Here is a 17,372-nt window from a genome sequence, read left to right on the forward strand (position 1 = left end):
GAAAGATGAGTTATGAGTAAAGCACTATCCCCAAACTGTGGGTGTGGGGAAACTCATCCTAGCACTTTGTGCAGAACTAATACATGGCAACCATATCTGGTTTCAAAACTGATATTTTCTGCAACTAAAAAGGCAGAAATAAGCTAAATAAGCTACCTATCCCCCCTTTGTCCTTCAGTTATTAATTAAGACTCCTATTTCTTCCTCTCTTATCTATTTTTTAAATTCCAATTTCAAATGCCAAAATATTCAGCTATTATATATGATATTGTTCTCTTAATTTAGTCTCTACACAGCCTGAAATTTCTTTTTAATTTCCCTATTATATAATTAGTTTTATATTCATCAATTATGTGATATTTCCAGCAGGTACTGAGCTTTTATGCTCCAAATGTATGCCCTTCCATACTTTAATGCACATAAATATACTTTATACTTTTACATCAATTTAAAAGGTAATCTATTGAGTGCAAATTCTGTCTTCAGCATTTTGTTGGGGTCAGCAGTGGGGAGAGAAAATGTAGAAGAAGGAAAAGACATGGCTTATTGTTCTCAGAAGAAGTTACAGAGAAACCTCTGACTTCCTTATCAAAAGGAGGCCCATTTCTTTTTCAATGTCTTTTCTTTTTTTTTAAAATTTATTATTTATTTATTTATTTACTTATGGCTGCATTGGGTTTTCGTTGCTGCGCGTGGGCTTTCTCTAGTTGCGGCAAGCAGGGGATTCTCTTCGTTGCGGTGTGAGGGCTTCTCATTGTGGTGGCTCCTCTTGTTGCGCAGCACGGGCTCTAGGCTCATGGGCTTCAGTAGTTGCAACATGCGGGCTCAGTAGTTGTGGCTCGCGGACTTAGTTGCTCCATGACATGTGGGATCTTCCTGGACCAGGGCTTGAACCCGTGTCCCCTGCACTGGCAGGCGGATTCTTAACCACTGTGCCACCAGGGAAGCCCTCAATGTCTTTTCTATTGACTTCAAATCTATCGGGCTTTAAAATTATTTGTGTGTGTGTGTGCTCATATTCTGACTGTCTCTCACAGCAGATTGTGAGTTCTGTGAAAGTGAGGCAGGAGATAGATGGGCCCCAGGGTAAGCAGCAGGAGTTGATTCCCTCTGGACAGAAACTCCAAAATATCAATAACAGGGCAATCGAGAAAGGAGGCTGTGCCCTGCCCAGATAAGAGATAAAAGACTAGATGTTCCTCATTCTCGTAGTCAAGGAGACCTTCCCAGCTACACATGTGCAGAAGGGTTCCTTGGAGGTCAAAAAGGGAGAGGGCACCACCCCATAGTAAGTGATGTCAACTACCCATAGGCCTCTTCGCTAGAATCCATCTTGGCTAAGAGATGCACATGAACACGGGAGGACCCTGAGGTATACCAAATATGGACTCAGAACCAGGCAAAGCAAGATGATTGGTCAAAGGAAACCTGGAAGAAATTCCCCATAAAAGTGATTCAAACTACCATGTGAGCGCAACTCTCTCTCTGAGCCCGCCCATGTGTCTATCCACATGTATTCTTTGTCCTCCTAATAAACACTTTACTTGTTTCACTACTTTCCATCTCTGTGGAAATTCATTTCTACACAGCAGACAGGCCAGGACCTTGTCACTGGCCACTAGTCCCTGGTGGTCTAGTGGCTAGGATTTAGTGCTTTCACTGCCCCGGCCTGACTTCAATCTCTGGCCAGGAACCCAAATCCTGCTTCAAGCAGCTGCAGGCTGAGGCCACCTGAGATGAAAACAGGGCCAATGTTTATCTTGTTTAAGGTCATGTCTTGTTAAAAAACAAAATTCAACTGAGTAAATTTGAAAATCTGATTGGCCTTATTTGATGCTTTATGAATTGGGCAGCATCTCATCTAGTAAATAGAAGAGCACTTTGAGAAGTTACACAGAGTGGAAGGTTTTTATAGAAAGGAGGGTGGGCAAGAAAGTCTTAGCAAAAGAAAAAAAGGTTATTTGGGACCAGTACTATCTTCTCTTTGTAGGGAAGGGAAGCCTTGAGTTTTATCTTGCAGATTGCCTCTTCTTCTTGGGTTGGGGGAGATGGAGAGGGCCCCTGTGATAGATTACCACATTGGTGCTGACCAGAAGATTCCAGATTTCAGAATTAAGATAACATTTCTGGTGAAGGTCGAAATTGCAAGTAGGTTAGGTATTAAATATATGCATGGTATCGTGGGCTTCAGCACAAATGAAACCATTTTGTGTCAGTGGTTTTCCTCCTTAATAGTCCCTAATGCAGAACTAGCAGAAACACAGCAAAGATTTGTGAAAAAGTAAATGAGTGCCTAACTCAATTGGTCAACTGGTGTAAAGAATGTGGCATAAGAATAAAAAGATCTAGAGAGCAGATGAAAGAAGCTTTTGTTTATATTTTTAAAAGGAATGTCTTCTGTGTTTTCAAATTACTGCAAATCTAATCAGCAATGTTGATGTGACTATTAAAAATGATGCTTTTTGAAAGGTTAGAGAAAGGAAAAACAAGAAAAAAATAAGGATGTTTGGCATTCTGGATGTTGGCTAAATGGCAATTTAATCACTAAGAACATGTTTTATTCTATTGTCATGATGTATATGTAATATATGTAAACATATATTTATATGTCATACATAATATATATTTCCTTTTAATCACCCCTACTGGGGTACAATTTACATACAACTGATAGCACTCATGTAAAGTGTATAGCACAGTTAGATAAATTTTGACAAATATATACAGTTGTGTAATCACTACCACAATCATGATACAGAAAATGTCCATTACCCAGAAAGTTTCCTTAGGCTCCTTTGTGGTCAATCCTCACCTTCCTACAAAAGTGATATGATGATTTGCTTTCAGTGACTATAGTTTTCCCATTCTCAAATTTACATAAATAGAATCTAACAGTGTGTATTTGGTTCCTGCTTTCTTTCACTCAGCATGTTTTGAGATTCATCCATGTATGTATATTAATATTTCATTCCCCTTTATTGCTGATGTGAATTACTCATTCACTTGATGATGAACATTTGAGCTGTTTACAGTTTGCAGCCTTAACCTTTATGAAACCATCGGGATTTCCATTAGAATTCTTTAATTTCTTACCCAATTCAATGGTATGATTTGAAAGTTATCAGAAACCTGCACTTGTCAGAAAGTCTTTAGTATGAATCTTCCTGAAGATGAAGCATTTTTGCAAAAGCATCTATGAATGATAAAAAGACTTAAAAAGACACAGTTAAAGAGCTGGTTAAAATGCAATTGACAAAAAAAAATTTGTTTACTTCTGTAACATACAAATTTGACATATTCAAATTTTAGAAATTTTATTTAATTTCATATAACATAAGAATATCTATATTAATGATATTTAGTATAATCTAAATGTATAACCTAAGAAGGTTGGAGATACATTTATCTCTAATCAATTGACAGTGCCTCCCATAATATACCAAATAATCCTAATTAGTTTAATATCTCTCTTTGAGATGACTTAGGGGTCCTCTGAAACATCCCAAAGCTATCCAGAGGTCAAAATATCTTTAATTAGGATTCTATCCTTGAGAAGTTTATCCAAAATGTTAAAAAGTTTCAAGACACTTGGTCAAATAGGATTACAGATCACTGTGAAACAATGCTTATCCATTTAACCAAAGTTACAATGAAAGATTTTAAAAGCAAGTACGGAAAGTTATAACAGATTATTTAAAAGGTAAAGAAAATTTACCATCTGTAATCAAAAGCAAATCAATATTCCAAGAAAACTTTTTTCTCTTAACAGAGAGAGAAAAAATTTTTAAGTTTTTGTACCACTTTACTTTTAATCTTAAAATTCATTTACTCAATTAAATTCATTCTAATCTTAGTGAGTCCTGACAACACATAGAATTTCTTTCTAAAGATTACTTTTTCCCCAGAAATCTACAACTTTCTATATTCATATTAACTTGCCCTTTATTTTATTTCCTATTTAGAAATAACCAGCTTTAAGACAAAATTACTTCCTTTTTCTTTAACAAAATAAATTCCTATTCTTCATACCTTCTTTTAATGAAAACACACATCCTATTACCCTGTATACTAAAATGTTCTCATTATTTCTAGTGGCTTTAATTACATATTTAATTAGAATTCTCAAGTCTTAAAAACCTAAATTCCTAGTGAAAATTAAGAAGTAAGCAATTATGAGCTGTTCTTTACATTAGCATTCTGTAGATTGGCAAATTTATAAATAAATGCTATTTATAATTTCTAAAAATATGTGCTTTCTTATGGAAAATGTCTCAGTGTGACACCAAACATATTTATTAATAGTCTTAAATATCTTTACTTTCTCTGTAAAAGGAAGCCAATGTTTAGTAATTAATATTTCAGTATATTATTTTATTTGGAAAAGACTTCGATATTCAATGAATTCTCATCATTTAGCTTAATTTAGTTAAACTCTAAAATTTCAAGTTACTAAAACGTCCAGAAAAGCTATTTTTAAGTAGACATTCCTAAAACATAATTATTCCCAGAGTTCACCTAAAAACTCTTGTCTCATTTACCTCTATTTTATTCACTTGTTCTCAAAAATTATGTTTAGATTACCCAAGAAAACTTTATGAGACATTAGACCAAGTCAGCCATTATCCCAAATTTAATATTGAATATTTTTCAGATCACATGAATCTGAAATTCATTCAAGTTAGTTTCTTTTATATTTCTGAGAATTTCTGTAAGTGCTTAATTTCCTTTAAGTCAATTAAATAGAGCTCATTTACAAACTAACTTTGATAATACCATCCAAAGGAAAAGAGATATATTTATAATGTACACATGGACATACATACATTCCAGACAAACAGAGATCTCACAGTTTTCCTGCCTGAGTTTAAAAAGGACTCTTTTCCCTTTTTTCCCCCCTCAGTCTCAGGAATTGGCGATGGTATAGACAAGAGTGAGTGAGAGTACATTAGAGCCCAGGGTAGAACATTTACATTTCAAAGGCACAGGGGGAAAAATGTAAGTTCCTCCTAGTAAGATTTGTTTCCTTCTGGTCAGAATAGTGAAGAGATACTTTTAACAAGCCAGCTTTTTCATTCGCAAAAACAATTTTTAGAATGTCAAAAAGTGCCCCATCTGGGTCATTATTCTCCAGAGCCTAAAGAATACTGTGACCACATGATTTTAGAAAAATATCACCTTCTCCTTTTCATGGGTACGAGCCCATGAAACTAAGAGCTAAGAATTTCCCGATTCTGCAAAATACACCGTAGGGAATATAAGATGAAACAGAGCTCTGATTACCCATTCTCAGTTGTTTATGGCTGGTAATCTTAAAATCTCAAACAAACAAACAAATGTAGTCTCTCAGGGTTTCAAACTCCTCAGCCCAAAAGGGAAAATCCCACCAAATGGTTAGCCACTGACAGACCCAAATGGCTAAGAGAATGAATACCCTGGTATTATCACACACAAGTTCCACTACTTACTAGAGAAATCTCAACCAGCAAAGCATGTGTCTTTTTCCCTTTACCAGAGAAATCAAAAGTGCCATGGGCCAATGATGCCTGGTCAGTGGCAAGTGTTCAGGGCCATCTCTGAGACAAAGGTGCTCAAGCAGCTGCTGAGTAGTATCCATGAGCTGCCACTGGTCAGGGGCCAGTGTGCTATGGTTGAGATGCCCACTAGGGATGGTGGCCCCTTCATGGTTGCCCAAATTATTGCCAAACCAAACACAGATTCACTCACCCAATGCAGAGCAAAGCCAATCTACTGATACCAGTTGTGGTGAAGGAAAGTACAGTGTTTATTTGCAGGATGCGAAGCAAGGATAACAAGCAGCTAATGCTCAAAAGACCCAAACTCCCTGAAGACTTTTGGGCAAGTGTTTCTAAAGACAACATTAGGAGTGAGGGTCTCAGGGTGAATTATCAGTTCATGGACATTCTTTTGATTAGTTGGTGGAGAGGTGACAGGGTGATATTTTGGGAACCTTAATCATCAGCCTTCTTGTTCCAACCAGTCTGGGACCTACATGCTTGTGATCAGCATGTAGTCAAATCCTCCATCAGGTGGAGAGCCTTAGTGTCTACAAAAAACGCTCAAGTGTCGTGGTCCATACGTGGGTTGGAAAAGAATTTCCAGGCACAAGGCAGAATGTAAAGAAGATAGAATTTATTAGAGGAAAGTGTCTCTGCCAGAACAGCAGGCTGACTTCCTAGTAGTCTGGGGGAGTGGACCCCAAACATGTGCTATTGATCAGTTTTTATAGCCAGAAAACAAAGGAATGCTCCAAGGTGAAAATTTCGTTTACTAATTGGTCGAGGCACATATACTTTCCTTCTATAGGGTGGCAGTGGGACAGGGAAGATGCCTTTTCTTATTTGGGACAGGTCTCATGGCCCAGCTGGGCTCAGGAATTTCATAAGCATCACAACATGGTGGGGAGGGCAATTAAGGGTCTGATAAGGGGTGTAACGCTGACACTTTTTCAGAGAGGGTTGTCCTTTGTCCTTGAAGCACCATTGTCCTTGGAGCACCACATCAAGGATATGTGTCAGACTGTTATCTATATCCCTTGAGGAGAAAGGGATATAGACAACACTGTTTTTCAATCTATTGTTACTTTTCTTGCTTGACTGCTTTTCCTTTGTTTCTGAATTTTGTCAGTTCTGTAATCATTAACTGCTCTCTGGAAATCAAGGGAGGCCTAGGAGACTAAAGCTTTGTTCTACAAACAAGAAGCAGGGAACACTGGGAGTCTGTCACTGGGAAGGCCCCACAGGATCCTACTCAGTTTCACAATCATGAATAAAGTTGTTTCTATGAACGTTCATGTACAAATTTTGTGTGGACATATTTTTCTAATTTAAATTCCTAGGGGGTGAAATTAGGGGGTTGTATTAATGCCGAACTGTTTTCCAAAGTAGTACATCATTTCACATCTTCTTCAGGAATGTATGAGACTTCTGGTTGTTCTCCATCCTTACTAACATTTGATGCTATCAATCTTTTTAATTTTAGTCATTCTAGTAGATGTGAAGTTATTTGCATTGTGGTTTTAATTTTTCTTTGATGACTGATAATGCTGAACATTTTTAAATGTTGCTTATTTACCATTCCTGTATCTTCTTTGGTTAAGTGTCTTATTAAATTTTTTGCCCAATTTAAATTAAATTGTTTGTCTACTAAGTAGTGTTTTAGTAAAAGCTGGAGAAGAAGCAAGTTTGGCTGGATTACAGAAAACAAGGGGGAGAGTGGTAGGAATGAGGCCAAGAGAGACATGGGAGAAAGGGAGAACAGATCAAAAAGGACTTTGAGGCCTTGGTGAGAACTTTGGATTTATTGTAATTAAATTGAATTCACTGGATGATTTTGAGTATAGAGTGGCACAATCAGGCTTAAATTTTAAGGGACCACTTTGGCAGCTCTGTGAACAGGCCAGAGGAATGGGAGTAAACACAGGATAGACCAGGAGGTTATTGCAGCAGTCAGAAAGAGAGAAACTGGTTATTTGCAGTTCTGAATGACCTTTCCCCTCACTCTTGTTCCTGACATTCCAAACTGCATAATTTCAGATGTGGAAGACTGAGAAATGTCCTGGATTTTCTCAACAGAATAGTGACTTACTCAAGGCCTTTAAGTGGAACACACTCTACTGAGGGTTGAGAGAAAGCTGACAATAGTGGCTTGCTTAGCTTAACTCAGTGGTTATGGTTGTTCGTTGTGGTTGCAATATTATGGTTGTGTGACTCTTTGGTTAGTATTCACTTTCTCCATCTTGGAATATACGTTTGATGAGGATGGAAAAATTATCTCTGTTTTTAACTCACCACTGTAGCCTCAGTTTGAGCACAGTGTCTGCCAATTAGCATTTAGTCAATGGGTTTTTTTGTAGGGGAGTGAATGTGTGTATGTGTGAGGGAGAGAGAGAAGAGGGGCAGAAACAGAGAGGGGAAGAGACAGACATAGGGACAGGGGAACAAGTCCATATTGCAAAAGAACAGGACAATATTTTCTGTGAGTAGAATGCTCAGAGCCTGTGTACTGTGTTCTTTTCTACTTTCTCAGGTTAGATTTATCACTTCATAAATTTTCTTTATCTTATCCAAAATGAATCTACATTTTTTTTTCTTATAAGTATAAAGAAAAAGATTTTGGGGGGGGGGGATTTTTAATGTCTCACTACAATTCAAGTGCCATACATGTCTCTTTCTATTATTTGTATATCTTGAAAATATACCAGCATTATTGTCTAACACAAAGGAGGCACTAAATAAAATTTTTTCTTTGAAACATTGGTACTATAAATTATAAGAGACAGGAGCCATGTTTTCACAGCTCTGTTTCTTGAGCACCCAGCCCAATGGTATTGTGGAGATGGAATAACAATCACCATGAGCACAGGTCAGTGCTGACAAAGGGACTTGCTTTCTCTCTAAACCATTTGACTTTGTTGGTGCCCAGGGCAGGATGCTCCAAAATATGCCTCAGTGGAATATTACTTTGAATTAAAGTTACTGAAGAAATGACTGATGCAAGAGAGACACACTGACCTTCCTATCTGTCTCCATGAAAGCAGGAAATTAGTATCTCATGTGAATGGTGCCCTCCCTGTACCAGGAGGTAGAAAGACATCATTAGCACCAGAGATAGGGAATGCAGGGTCAAGAAGGCTGTATAAACCTTGTTACTTCTTTAACTCAAGAAGGTTGGCAGGGACATTTCTTCCTCCTCAACAGCTGACAAGACAACCAGGAGGCTGGCTAAACCCTGCTTCCCACCACAAGACTGCTGCAGCTGAGAGATCCTAGGACACATGACAAAGGCCAGCAGAAGGTAAAATTTCTTCTCTCCTCAACTTCCCAGGCCTGTAAGGTCTGGTGGGAGGGAAAGTGCTTAAGAGTCTCCTTTTCTCTATCTCTAAATTTAGATTAGCAGAAGAAAATACTTATGGAGCAAGATCCTTGTGACATAGAAAATCTGGTTTATGGAAATGAGTAATCTCGTCTCAGTTTTTCTTAATCCTTTCCTCCCAGAGACAGTCACTGTTTTTCTTTGTCTCTGTCTCCTGAGTCGTGTTTCATAAGAAGAAAGAACCATAGGGCAGAATACAGGCATAGGCCCTATAAGCCTGCTGTTTGAGACAGCCTCACAGACTGGTGAGTTACCAGTTCTCTCCAGTCCAGTGCCTATTAAGACAAACTTTGCTGTCAGTCCTCTATATAAAAACTGGATGAGATTTTTCCTTCTGTATTTTTCTGTGTCCTGAGAATTTGGCTTTTTGTCCAGTGAGAATATTCTCTCTGGTCTCCACCATCTGGATGGTGTATTTACTGGGGTGCATCTGGTAACCAGTTGAATTGACTGGGGTTCTGAGACACAAAGTCATAAACAGCACACTCTAGTCTTGTTGTGCCAGCTGTCAGAGGAGTTTGTCCTAAGGGGACCCAGTCCATAAGGGGCCTTTGTTGTTTCAACCTTCATTGCCTTGTTAGTGTTGGAAAAGTCCCATTCCAGCAGCATGTGCCTGATGTCACAGATTAGTAGGTTTGGGATCAGAGGTGCCTCAACTTCCCAGGAGAGACCAGGGACACAGTTTGCATTATACCACCCTTACTGCCTGTGCAATGAAGGCCTTTGCTTTCTTAGGTTATCCTTGGAAATGAATTTTCACATTATAGGGGCTATATCATCCGTGCCCTCTCCATCTGAAAGTATGCTTATTTCATCCATGGTAAGGATTTATTCTAAGCCTGAAAAGTTACCTCTGGGTCGTTCCATAAAAAGGCTTACTGATTTGAGTCACTATTTGAAATTAATGAAAGGTCTTACTCCTCAATGGCCAGATGATGGATCCTTTAAATTTGCTGTATTTAAAAGATTCCCTTTTTGAGAGCTCTCATCATAAACAGCTGTCATATTGGTATTTATGGAAGGATCAAATTGAAAGGAAAGATCATGTATAACAGCTAGCCTTAGGGAATCGTTATTAAGATGAAATAACAAATTAAAGATCCAACATGAATTCCCCTTTTTAAGAAAAATTTTAAAAATTGCCCCATCTCCTCAGCAATTCCTTAGGCCCTCCTACAAATAATTAGGAAAAGATCAGTTGGAAGCCAATATTCAAGAGCTAATAGAAACAATTATCTTTGTCTTCCAAATCTCTACAAAACCAGAAATGCAACTTAGGAACAAGTCAAGGCCCATTTATCTTCACCAACCCTGAAACCTATTCCTCTCAAATTCTTGTAGATATTATAAAAGTTGAGGATAATTGGAGCAAAATTGTCCTGTACTTAAGAAGAAAAAGTTTTTAAAATAATAATTACCCTGAGACTTATGATAATAGAAAAATACACTCCAAAACCCACAGAAGAAAATTTACACTTTTTTCTCTGTCCCTTAAAGTTATAAACCTTACCATGTCTTTGAAATGTAAACACAGCCACATTGCCTGAGACTGAGCCCAGATTATCTCAATTGTTAGAACCTGAAACTAAAATTTAAAGAAAAAAAAGGAAAGAGGTTTTTTTTAAAACAAAAACCACCAGAAAAACCCTCTCTTGCTCAAACTCTAAATCACAGTCTCCTTAAAATTGTTTATCAAGGGCAAGTACACTTAAAGGGCAAGAAGACTTAAAAGTCTTCTCCATAAATAATAAAAGACTGTAGCTATCTGAGTGAGTAAACTTAATTTATTCCAACAAGCAATATAAAAATTCTCAAAAATATAACAAAAACGAATACAAATATTTTTCAAATTCACATGATCTAGGATAATTTTTGGTAAGTAAAATCTAGTTCAGGTTTAATGGTTTAATTAATACAGACATATCTTAAGAGTTATCAGCATTAAGTATAATAGCTTTATGCTATGTAGTTTTACTAAAAGTCAAATAAGCTCATGTTATCTCTTTTACAGAATTTCTCAGAAAAAAGTAATAATAATAATAATTTAAGATGATGGCTAACACTACTTTAACATCTTATGAAATTGTCATGAGTAATCTGAGTGATTGTTAAGAACAAATTAATTAAATAGACATAAGATAAGAATTCTTTTAGGTAAACTTTTTTTAGCAATAATTGTTTTTGCTATGTCAACTTAAATCGTTTTCTAAATGTCTTTGATAAATTGTACCCTTAGAGTTTTGCTAAGTTAAATTAAATGAATTGAATGTCTAGATCATTTCCAACTAAGACAAAATACTGAAATATTAATTGCTGAACGAGTCTAAGTTTACCTACTTTTGACCTCTTATTACACACTAAATATGTTTGGTTCTATTAGTAAACATGTCTTGTGCTTCATTAAAAGCTTGTACTATGAAGTAGAATATGTTTCTAGAAATTATGAAATGTATTTATAAGTTTGCCAAGCCACAAAATACTTACACAGTTCATAATTTTTAACTTTATCTTTACAAAAAAATTAAAGCTTCAAAGGATTAAGAATTGTAAATAATAGATGTGGTTAAAGCTACTAGGAATTATAAGGAAATTAGAATATATTTTGGGGTAAGAAAAAGTGTAAGGTATGGAGATGTTTTTGTTAATGTAAAAACTTTGTTAAGTGATTTTTGTCCTAAAGCTGATAACTTCTAAATGGGAAAGAGAACAAGGGACAAATCCAAATGGACAGAGAAAGTTGTAAGAGGTTTGTGAAAAAGGAATCTTTAGAAAGGAATTTTATGTGTAGTCAGATCTAAAATTGGAATGAATTTAATAAAGTGATTGAGTTTTAATATCCAAAGTAAGCTGGTAGAAAATTAAAATTTGTTTTTTCTCTCTTTTTGCAAAATTTTCTTAATTATTGGTCTGCTCTTAATGAGAAATTGTAAACAAAGACTTTTTTTTACATTCAATGTAATCTGTCTAGCAAAACAAATATTGTACATTTCGTCTTTATGAATCTTTGATAATTTTGAAGAAAAACTGAGTGCTTTCAATATTAAAAGAGCTAAGTCTTTTTACACTATTTAACTATCTGTATTTACATGTGAATCTTTGTCACTTTGATTAAATTGATAACTAAATATTAATTCACAGTGACATATGATCATATTTGACAAAGTGTTTTAAAACATTTTTATTTTTGAAAAAGTAGATTTTCCCCCAAGTCAAATTCTAAATGAAGTTTTATTGACCTGGAAATAACGTTCAGGTTTTCCAGAGGCCCCTTGGAACACCTTAAAAGATTTGTTTTATCTTATTAGAAAAGAGAGCTATGAAACTCATTAGGCTTATTTGGTATGTTACTTACATGGGAAGCATTGCTAAATAAATGATCATAAACTCTAGGTTATATCATAAGGGTGAATGTTATTAATATAAATGTTCTCAAAAGTATATGAAATTCCTAAAATTGGATATGTCCTAGTATAATGTTATCAGTCATAATTCTAGTTATTATCTTAAATGTTTTGTGTCACAGAGATAAATTTTCTTGTCAATTCCATTAGAATGAATCAAATTTTTAGTAATGGATATTTGTCTTTTATTACTTAGACAATGGTTTTACTCAGATGCTTTTACAAAAGCTTCCTGGAAATGTGTTTCATGTTCAGAGAAATTCATGGAAAAGGATCTAACAAGTATTCTAGAACACAAGTTTCTGATGAATTTCAAATCATTACACTGAACTGAGTAAGAATTTACAAAACCCTAATGGAGAAATTGATGGTTTCATAAAACTTCTAACAAAAGATCAAACAAAACAAGAATTAATTACATGGGACTAAGTAAACTGAAGAAGATGGTTATGATATTTTATGATTTTAAAAATAAATTTATTTATTTTATTTATTTTTGGCTGCATTGGGTCTTTGTTGCTGTGTGTGGGCTTTCTCTAGTTGCAGCGAATGGCAGCTACTCTTTGTTGTGGTGCGTGGGCTTCTCATTGCAGTGGCTTCTCTTGTTGTAGAGCATGGGCTCTAGGTGCATGGGCTTCAGTAGTTGTGGCTCGTGGGCTTTAGTAGTTGTGGCTCAATGGCTCTAGAACGCAGGCTCAGTAGTTGTGGCACGTGGGCTTAGTTGCTCTGCGGCATGTGGGATCTTCCTGGACCAGGGCTTGAACCCATGTCCCCTGCACTGGCAGGCAGATTCTTAAACACTGTGCCACCAGGAAAGCCCCATTTTATGATTTTTTTTTCGTGGTATGCGGGCCTCTCACTGTTGTGGCCTCTCCCGTTGCGGAGCACAGGCTCCGGACGCGCAGGCTCAGCGGCCATGGCTCACAGGCTCATATCAATCAGTGTGATACACCACATCGATGAATTCAGTAAAGTCACAGAATACAAAATTAATACACAGAAATCTCTTTCGTTCCTATACACTAAAAACAAAAGATCAGAAAGAGAAATTATGGAAGGAATCCCATTTACCATCACATCAAAAAGAAAAAATACCTATGAATAAATCTACCTAAGGAGACAAAAGACCTGTACTCTGAAAACTCTAAGATGCTGATGAAAGAAATCGAAAGTGACACAAACAGATGGAGAGATAGACCATGTGCTTGGATTGGAAGAATCAATACTGTCAAAATGACTATACTACTTAAGGCAATCTACAGATTCAATGCAATCCCTATTAAATTACCAGTGGAATTTTTTTTTAAGATTTTTTTCATGTGGACCATTTTTAAAGTCTTTATTGAATTTGTTACAATATTGCTTCTGTTTTATGTTTTTGTTTTTGTTTTTTTTTTTTTTTTTTTTTTTTTTTGGTTGCATTGCATGTGGGATCCCAACTCCCTGACCAGGGATCGAACCTGCATCCTCCTCATTGGAAAGTGAAGTCCCAGCCACCGGACCACCAGGGAAGCCCCCACCAATGGCATTTTTCACAGAACTGGAACAGAAAAATTTAAAATTTGTATAGAAACACAAACCCCCAAATAGCCAAAGCATACTATGAAAGCAAAAATGGAGTTGGAGGAATCAGGCTCACTGTCTTCAGACTATATTACAAAGCCACAGTAATCAGTATGGTACTTGCACAAAAACAGAAATATAGATCAATGGAACAGAATAGAAAGCCCAGAAATAAACCCACACAACTATGGTCAATTAATCTATGACAAAGGAGGCAGGACTGTACAATGGAGAAAAGACAGTCTCTCCAATAAGTGGTACTGGGAAAACTGGACAGCTACATGTAAAAAAATGAAATTAGAACAATTTTCTAACACCACAGACAAAAATAAACTCAAAATACATTAAAGACCTAAATGTAAGACTGGATATTATAAAACTCTTAGAGGAAAATCCAGGCAGAACACTCTTTCACAGCAGCAATATCTTTTCGGATCCACCTCCTAGAGGAAAGAAAACAAAAACTAAAATAAACAAATGGGACCTAATAAAACTTAAAAGCTTTTGCACAGCAAAGAAAACCATAAACAAAACAAAAAGACAACCTACAGAATGGGAGAAAATATTTGCAAATGATGAGACTGACAATGGAATAATCTCCAAAGTATACAAATAGCTCATGCAGCTCAATATCAAAAAAGCAAACAACCCAATCAAAAAATGGACAGAAGATCTAAACAGACATTTCTCCAAAGAAGACATACTGATGGGCAAAAAGCACATGAAAATCTGCTCAACATCGCTAATTATTAGAGAAATGCAAATCAAAACTACAATGAGGTATCACCTCACACCAGTCAGAGTAACCATCATCAAAACGTCTACAAACTGTAGACTACAAAAATGTTGGAGAGGGTGTGGAGAAAAGGAGTCCTCCTACACTGTTGGTGGGAATGTAAATTGGTTCAACCACTATGGAGAATATTATGGGATTCCTTAAAAAACTAAAAATAGAACTACCATATGATCCAGCAGTCCTACTCTTAGGCCTGTATCTGGAGAAAATTATCCTTCCAAAAGATACATGCACCCCAGTGTTCAGTGCAGCACTATTCACAATAACCAGGATATGAAAGCAATTTAAATGTCCATTGACAGATGAATGGATAAAGAAGATGTGGTACATATATACAATGGAATATTACTCAGCCATAAAAATGAATGAAATAATGCCATTTGCAGTAACATGAATTGACATAGAGATTATCATACTAAGTGAAGTCATTCAGAGAAAGACAAATATCATATGATATCACTTATCTGTGGAATGTGAAAAAATGATACAAATGAACTTAATTACAAAAGAGAAACAGACTCACAGACTTAAAAAACAAACTTATGGTTACTAAAGGGAAAAGGTATGGGGAGGGATAAATTAGGAGTTTGGATTCACATATACACACTACTATATATAAAATAGATAATCAACAAGACCCTACTGTATAGCAAAGGGAACTCTACTCAATATTCTGTAATAACCTATATGGCAAAAGAATCTGAAAAAGAATGGATATATGTATATGTATAACTGAATCATTTTGCTGTACACCTGAAACTAATTCAACATTGTAAATCAACTATACTTCAATATAAAATTAAAATTAAATTTAAAAAAAGAGATTAAAAAAAGAAGTGTCTTCCAATGCAAGGATCAGATCAAAGAACATGAATGGAATATTCCTACTGGGACGATTAGGAGGATAACACATCCTTGGTAGGTGCAGAGCCTGTTCACTTACCCTCTGACTTTCCTTGTTCCCTTTCTCTACTACATCCAATTAAGCAGATAAAAACTTTGAGAAAGCTGCCTCTTCCTTCACCAGTGCCAAGCAGGACAAACTCAAAGAGCCATTTGTCTGTCTGTCTTCCTCTGATGTTGCTTCTTCATGTCTGAGCTATTGGGAGGAGAGAGAGGCAATAAATTCTCTTAATAAAAGCAAAAAATAAAAATAAAAAATAAGCCTATATGGTCAGTCACAATCCTTGCTATACTTATATAAATAAGACCAAGTTTTTTGAATCTAGACTTATTTTGCAAACAAATTTGTCTTAATTTGGCTATCTTTGATAGAAATGAGGGTGATTTTAGAGAGAAAAATTATCTTTCGATAGAAACCAAAATACATATTGTGGATATTAGATTCTAGTGCTATTAATTTTCCTTGAAGTTTTGTTAATTACCTGAAAACTGGACTATATCCTGAATTTTTCTAGTTTCCTCCACTACCTGACTACAACTCTCCAAACTAGTGTTTCCAAATTTTCTCCCACCCTTTTGACTTGGAATAATTGAAACTAAAACTGCCTTTTTTTCTGAAGTCCTGCATACTGAAGGTAGATATCTTAATATAAACTTCAGAGAAATCTCCACAGCAGCTCATGTTTAGACAGTCTTCTTCGTTCCTGTTGCTATATGGACCACTCAGAAAGTTTACCTGAACATCTGATGGACATTCAAACTACAAAAGATGCTTTAACCCCGACATTTAGAGATCTTCTCAACTGTCTACCCTCAGAACTCAAAAACTGATATGAAATTTGCCTCAATTATTAACCTTTTTTTTTTTTGTCTCCATAGCAATGCCTCTTATTAAATACCTGATTGCTTGTACCGTAAGCTTAACTTCTACTTGGAAATACTGCTTTGGAAGAGAAAATTAAGGTAAAATGATCATATGGATGGACTCTAATCCAATATGACTTGTATCTTTATAAGGGGGGAATATTAGAGCACAGACATGCACAGACTGAGGGGCAACCATGTGAGGACACAGCGAGAAGGTAGCCATCAAAGGAGAGAGACCTCAAAGAAACTAAACTTGATACTTTGATCTTGGACTTCTAGCCTCTAGATCTATGAGAAAATATATTTTTGTTGTTTAAGCCACCTAGTAGCCAGTGTGGTCTTTTGTTATGGCAGCCCTAGCAAACAAATACAATCACTATTAGGGGAAAAAAAATCATGTGCTTTGTTATTCCAGTAGAATGATTTTAACACTGATTACTTCTTACCTTGAGATTATAAAAGACAGTGATAAACATTACTGTAGAGTATATATGAGTTGTGTCCTATGAAACAAAGGTAGTTAACAAACACCTCTCAGCTGTAGATGATGCCATGTGTTCATCTGATCAGCAAGAGGACATGAGTGGAAGGGAGAACCTTTTCTGCTTCAGACAAGCAACTTCCTGGGTTACCCTGAGTATGACAAAGAGGGCCATTGCTTGGGGACCAGGTCTCCAAGCAGTCACAACAGGCCTCAGGAACCCACAAGAAAATTGTGAAGGAAGAATATTACTAGCCAGGCCCATATGAATCTTTTCCTCCCATCACTGCTCTTTTGTGAAAAATTCTTCCAAATACACATTTTTGTCCCAAAATATCATGTTGGACGCTCGCTACTAGGAGCAAATTTTTCTAGCATCTCTGTTGGATGAATTTTCATACTTGCAAAATCACTCAGAAAAGAGTTCATCCTCCCAACACCTCCCCTGCACCAGTGTCCCCCTAAACAG

General features: G+C 36.2%; 1 long non-coding RNA gene and 1 pseudogene across 2 annotated transcripts in view; both read left to right on the top strand.

The window, feature by feature from the left end:
* Positions 1 to 17,372, top strand: part of LOC309808866 (centrosomal protein of 78 kDa-like) — a 1,034,926-nt pseudogene that overhangs the window by 871,192 nt on the left and 146,362 nt on the right. The window lies entirely within an intron of this gene.
* Positions 1 to 17,372, top strand: part of LOC309807703 — a 96,611-nt gene that overhangs the window by 76,551 nt on the left and 2,688 nt on the right. Inside the window, exon 4 of the long non-coding RNA XR_014294640.1 lies at positions 16,435 to 16,518. This is a non-coding gene — a long non-coding RNA (uncharacterized lncRNA). The remainder of the gene's footprint in view (positions 1 to 16,434; positions 16,519 to 17,372) is intronic.

Source organism: Mesoplodon mirus, assembly GCF_964341445.2.
Source record: "Mesoplodon mirus genome assembly, chromosome: 7".
NCBI classification, from domain to species: domain Eukaryota; kingdom Metazoa; phylum Chordata; class Mammalia; order Artiodactyla; family Ziphiidae; genus Mesoplodon; species Mesoplodon mirus.